The 6,533-nt window shown below is 39.5% G+C and overlaps 1 non-coding gene across 1 annotated transcript; it reads right to left on the minus strand.

Annotated features, from left to right (window-relative positions):
• Positions 1 to 5,784: 5,784 nt before the first annotated feature.
• On the minus strand, positions 5,785 to 5,911 carry LOC129557661 (small nucleolar RNA SNORA11). Its single transcript, XR_008686261.2, has one exon. It is a non-coding gene; the product is annotated as a small nucleolar RNA SNORA11 (small nucleolar RNA).
• Positions 5,912 to 6,533: the final 622 nt, after the last annotated feature.

Consider the following 6,533-nt stretch of genomic DNA (forward strand, 5'->3'; position numbering starts at 1 on the left):
AGGGTGACAATATACAACCTTGACGTACTCCTTTTCCTATTTGGAACCAGTCTGTTATTCCATGTCCAGTTCTAACTGTTGCTTCCTGACCTGCATACAGGTTTCTCAAGAGGCAGGTGAGGTGGTCTGGTATTCCCATCTCTTTCAGAATTTTCCAGTTTATTGTGATCCACACAGTCAAAGGCTTTGGCATAGTCAGTGAACCAGAAATAGATGTTTTTAGCAAACATCTATTGTATGTTACACACTGCTTTCTTCTCCGTTGGGAGAACTCAGAGAAAAGCCAGTGCCATGCCTAGGATATAACGATAAACTTCAGGAAGTGGTCACTCTCCTGTGTGCTGCCCTCCCAGCTGTGCCCTCTCATCCTAGGACAGTGTTCCCATGATAGGTCACCCAAAGATGGAGGGTAGCCTGAGACATGTCTCAGGTTGCTCTGAGAGGCGGGAAGAAAGAGAACAGCAGTGAAGATTCCAAGAAGCTGGAGTCAAGGCGGAGACTAATGTCTGGTGACGCATCAGGAAATGGTGGCAGTGGTGGTGGTGAAAATCTTGTCATGTCCCCACTGAGATCATCTGCAGCACAGAGTGCTGTGGGCTGCCAGCCCAGCCTCTGTCACCCAGGTTTACCACTGAGCATGTGCTGAAGCCACAGTTCTCTCAAGGTGTGGTTGGCTGTCATCTGAGCACAGTAGAGGGTCTAGTGCCACCCTGTTCTTGTGATGCACTTTCCTCTAATGGGTGACCTTATCCCCGATGGTCTGGACAAATGTTTTCTAGATGGAGCTTGTAGTCTGAGATACTTCTCACCTAATTCTCACTCCTTCCCCTTCCCTTCTACAGGAGTCTGGTTTGAGGCTCTGTCCAGTCCCTGCTGCTCCCTCTCCCCTCCCCTCACGTGCTGATTCCCAGCTGAGGTCTTCTCAGACAACTGGACCTCATGCAAGTGCTGTGTGTGACATTTAGCAAAACTGGCAGGTGTGGATTGAGAACATGTATAATTTTGATGCTCATATAATGTGAAGAAATTGAGCTTGGACTTTTTAGTTGTATATGCAAGTGTGTGCTCAACATATCAAGTTAGGAAGTCACCCAAAAAAAGAAAATCTGAATTACTCCCAGCTGGAAGAAACAGAGGAGGTTGTGTAATATTGTCTTCATCATAAGAAATACATATTTCATCTTTGGCCCTATTTCTGGCACAGAACTCCTACCAACCTTGGAATTTCCTAAGTGATGAGAGTGATACAGTTGTCTTTCATTATGTCAATGAGGTGCCTTTTGGAAGCACCTAAGGAGGGAGGAAACCAACCTTCTCCAGGGAGGTGAGAGGGGCTGGAGGTTGAATGGTGGACTGATGGCCAATGATGTAACCAACCATACCTATTTAATGAAGCCTCCATGAAATCCAGAAGGACCAGACTCTTTGAGCTTCTAGGTTGATGAACATGGAGAGAGTCAAGGAGTGGGATGGGGGGTGGGCTCAGAGAGGACATGGAAACTTTGTGCCCTTTCCCTATAATCAGCCCTATATATCTCTTCCATCTGGCTGTTCCTGTGTTATAGCCTATTATAATAAACTGATAGTCTAGTAAGTAAAATATTTCTCTGAGTTCTCTGGGCCACTCTAGCAAAGTAATCAAGCCTAAGGAGAAGATCATTGGAAGCTCTGACCTATAGCGGATTGGTCAGAAACACTGGTGACAACGTGGATTTGAGATTGGCGTCAGAAGTATGGGCTGTCTTTTAGGACTGAGTACTTACCTGTGGGGCCTGATGTTGTCTCCATCAGAATTGAGTTAGGTGCAGGACACTCAGGCCGGGAATTGCTGGTGTGGGGAAAAATCCATACTGGTGTTAGAATTGGAATCAGAATCATACATTATTATCAAGATCCTCAGTTCAGTTCAGTTGTTCAGTCATGTCCGACTCTTTGTGACCACATGGACTGCAGCACGCCAGGCCACCCTGTCTATCACCACTACCAGAGTTTACTCAGAGTCATGTCCATTGAATTGGTGATGCCATCCAACCATCTGATCCTCTGTTGTCCCCTTCTCCTCCTGCCCTCAATCTTTCCCAGCATCAGGGTCTTTTCAAATGAGTCAGCTCTTCACATCAGGTGGCCAAAGTATTGGAGTTTCAGCTTCAGCTTCAGACCTTCCAATGAATATTCAGGACCGATTTCCTTTAGGATGTACTGATCGGATCTCCTTGTCATCCAAGGGATGCTCAAGATTCCTCTCCAATACCACAGTTAAAAAGCATCAATTCTTTGATGCTCAGCTTTCTTTATAGCCCACTCTCACATACATACACAACTACTGAAAAAACAATAGCCTTGACTAGATGGACTTTTGTTGGCAAAGTAATGTCTCTGCTTTTTAATATGCTGTCTAGGTTAGTCATAGCTTTTCTTCCAAGGAGTAAGCATCTTTTAATTTCATGGCTGCAATCACCATCTGCAGTGATTTTGGAGCCCCCCAAAATAAAGTCTGTCATTGTTTCTCCATCTATTTGCCATGAAGTGATGGGACCGGATGCCATAATCTTAGTTTTCTGAATGTTGAGTTTTAAGCCAACTTTTTCGCTTTCCTCTTTCACTTTCATCAGGAGGCGTTTTAGTTCCTCTCCGCTTTCTACCATAAGGGTGTCATCTGCATATCTGAGGTTATTGATATTTCTCCTGGAAATTTTGATTCCCACTTGTGCTTCCTCCAGTCCAGCGTTTCTCATGATGTACTCTGCATATAAGTTAAATAAGCAGGGTGACAATATACAGCTTTGATGTACTCCTTTTCCTATTTGGAACCAGTCTGTTGTTCCATTTCCATTTCTAACTGTTGTTTCCTGACCTGCATGCAGATTTCTCAAGAGGCAGGTCAGGTGGTCTGGTATTCCCATGTCTTTAAGAATTTTCCATAGTTTGTGGTGAACCACACAGTCAAAGGGTATTCCTGTGGTTGAGACAATGGCCAGGGTAGGGAGAAGAAAGCATATTTTGATGCCAAAAGCCTGGAAAGAAGGGTTGCTGTCAGAGAGCAGATAGAGCCCGACTGTGAACATAAGGAAGTGCAGCAAAATAGGTTCAAGGTGTGATGCCACAAAATATAGCCCAGAGCAAGAAAATGAAAATGGAGATGAAAATCCATGACATAGACACAAACATACAGGTTCCAGCAAAAATGCAGGAATTAAAAGGAAACATTATGGTTTGGGCATGTATAGTGTAAGCCTAAAAACTGCTTCAATGCATGAATACAGACAATGAGACTGAAGAATTTAATGATAACTCATTTGAGGCAGGGTTTCCACAGATGATATAGATCAAACAAGACAAAGGCTGGGATTAAGTCCAATATGAAGAAAAGGAAGAGTATAAAGTGTTGCTGTTGGAAGTAATCTCTGGCACATACTGCTCTGAACTATTTCTGCTCATCAGTGAAGGAGAAGAAAGTGAAGGAATTACCATTGGCATTAGAAATCTTGCATTAGATGAACACATCAGGAAGGTTACTCTATCAAGTCTTTACACACTTGCTGATATCAAACAAACATGAAATCATTTAAAATATTAGAAGTAGCAAATGCAAATTTTAGCTATAAATGAGTTATTCTGTACAAAAATAATAGTGTTTAGCTAGATTTTGCTTTTTAAATAGTTTCCCCCAGTAGTGGAGATAGATTTACATAATCTATTAACATTTTTTCCCCAAGTTCTACCATATATTTTGAATGCTAGGTATTTAGAATCAAGCAGACAGCATTTGATTTTCAAAGTGTTGCTAATTCACCCTTACCAAGATTTAATTCAGGCAATGTGAAAATCAGATGAAAAAAAGTAATCATTTAAGCAGAGAGTAGAAAGGAAAATGAGCTTTGCAGGTGGCTTAGTGGTAAAGAGCATGCCTGCCAATGTAGGAGACACAGTTTCAATCCCTGGGTGGGGAAGATTCCCTGGAGGAGGAAATGGCAACCCACTCTAGTATTCTTGCCTGGGAAAATCCACGGACAGAAAAGCCTGGTGGGCTACAGTCCATGGGGTCACAAGCAGTCAGACATGACTTAGTGACTAAACAGTGACAATAATAACAGAAAATAAAATGTCAACTATACTTGCATTTCATTGGTTTAACTCAATATAGTTGTTTAAAACAAACCAACAGACAAGACCAATTGCTTATTCTCCCATTTCTATTTTCTAGGGAGTAGAATGGGACACTCTATCTTTTTTTCAAGTCACTCATGGGTCCAGTTGTTTTACAACTGCTGTTTGTTTCCTTTCATGTAAAAGTGAAATACCACTAATCCATAATTCACAAGTTGTAGTAAAGAAAAATGAGGTATTGTGTTTGACACAATGGACAGATTCCTGGCATCCAGTGGGGATGCAATGTATGGTGGTTCTTAACTCATGGGGAGTGAAACATCATTGGTATCTTTAATAAGTGTTAGTTGAAAATGGTGAATAGGAAAAACATAAGGTTTTCCAAAATATAAAAGCATAAGGATAAGAAATCTAAATCAACATTAAAAACGTAGGGCAAAGGCACATATAATCTAATAAATCATAAGACCTGCAAGAAGGATGCATGTTTGGGGAAGAAAAATGGAGAGTTTCCTAAATATATGTGAATCAGGAAGACAAGGAAGGAAGATTATAAGCCCCCGGAGAGAGACTGAAACGAATTCAATGATGGAAGAAGCGAATGCAGCGCAAAAACTGAATGACTGATTTGTTTTAGTACTCACTGGGGAAAACCCGCAGTTCTCCTGGAAAGTGAAAAGTTCCAGCGGGGAGACAGCAAAACTCCCAAAACCAAAGACCTGGAAAATCATTTACATAGGTAGCGTCTCGTCAGAATGAGCCTACGGTGCCTGCAGATTGCTTGATTGGGGAATTTTGTCAAAATGATTTCAGGTGTGAAAGTCCCCACAGATTTATAATTTAGGGATGAGACTCAGTGGGTATCTGCACATTAAAACTATGTAGAATAATATTTTGTGCTCATAGATACGTGTTGCAGCATTATTTATAATAGAAAAGAATGGAGATTTCTGTAAAAATACAAAAAGAAGAGAATTGTTAAATGTTATAAAAGTTATAATAAGGTATTTTATCAACAAAATAATGCTTATAAAAGTAAAAATGTCATAAAATGGTTATAATGTCTTAAGGTTAATTTGTGTTTTTATCGGCCAGTATGATTTAACTGTAGTGGCCTGCAAGATTTTCACTCTTGAAATTACATTTTATATCACACTCTAACAAACATATACACATATAAGATATATACATATATAAAGGTGAAGCAAAAGTTTTGCCAAAACATCTGCTCTGAGAGTTAATTTTTTTTGAGACCTTTAAAAAAAAAAAAAGTTTTAGGTTTACAACACATTGACAGAAAGCTATAGAAATTCCCCATAGACTCCTTCCCCTCACATGCATGGCCATTATCAACAGAGTGGGAACTTTTTTAAAAAAAACAAAAACAAGGATGAACTACATTGACACACCATAATCACCAAGGTCCCCAGTTCATCTTAGATTTCACTTTAATAAAGTGAGTAGTGCTGCAGCTTCTATAGATTTGGACAAAACTATAATGATGTGTATCCCTCATTATAATGCTATTCAAAGTATTTTCACTGCTCATGGAAATAGCTTCTGTACTTTCTGTATTCATCTCCCCACAAACTCCTGGCAATCACTGATCTTTTTATTGTCTCCATTACCGAGCCCTGTCCCACTGTTCTGCCCAGCAGCCATGTGAAGGGGCGGGGGACACATGATGGATGTTTGTAGGAAGGCCACACCTTTTGTGCCCTTTGTTACAATGAATACAGATTCGTGTCTGGTGTGTTCTAAGCAGACAAGCCATTTCTTCAGGGCCTTGCTCTGAGCACAACCCAAATAATATTAATGTAATATTAACTGAATGAAAATTCCATATACAGAACAATTAAAATTTGTGAAAGATAGTAACCAAAGGAAAAAAAACCCGAGGCAATCCATAATAAAATGTTAAAAATAACTATCTCTGATGGGGGTATCAAGGCTATAGATTATTTTTATGTTCTTTTACTTTTATGGATTTTCTAAAATTGGTAGGTACTTTTTATATGCAGACAAACATTAAATGTGCATCTGTATTTTATAAGTACTATGAAAAGTTTAAAAAATCATGTAGCTCTAGAAGACATGTAAATAAAAGCAGCATTTCTTTGCTCCACCTTTTTTGCTTTCCCAAGTCATCCACTTTCAAACTTTTAAATGTTTCTTCTGTTATTTACCTCCATATAATAAATAACCATCTTTAGTTTTTAAGGGGTTATTTGTTGAATTATCCATATAGAAAATAGATTTGCTACCCCACACAAATATTTTGCCAAATATTTGCCTCTTATTTAGATTAAATAAGTCATTTATTTATTTTTTGTGAGCATTTTGTGTTTATCCAGAGTGGAGTTGTTGTATAGTGTCATATACTATTTCATTCTCTTCCTTGTACAAGTTTATTTTTTCCTTGCAGG

Source organism: Moschus berezovskii, chromosome 7, assembly GCF_049115385.1.
Source record: "Moschus berezovskii isolate FMDL1 chromosome 7, NW_MosBer_1.0, whole genome shotgun sequence".
Classification (NCBI taxonomy): Eukaryota; Metazoa; Chordata; class Mammalia; order Artiodactyla; family Moschidae; genus Moschus; species Moschus berezovskii.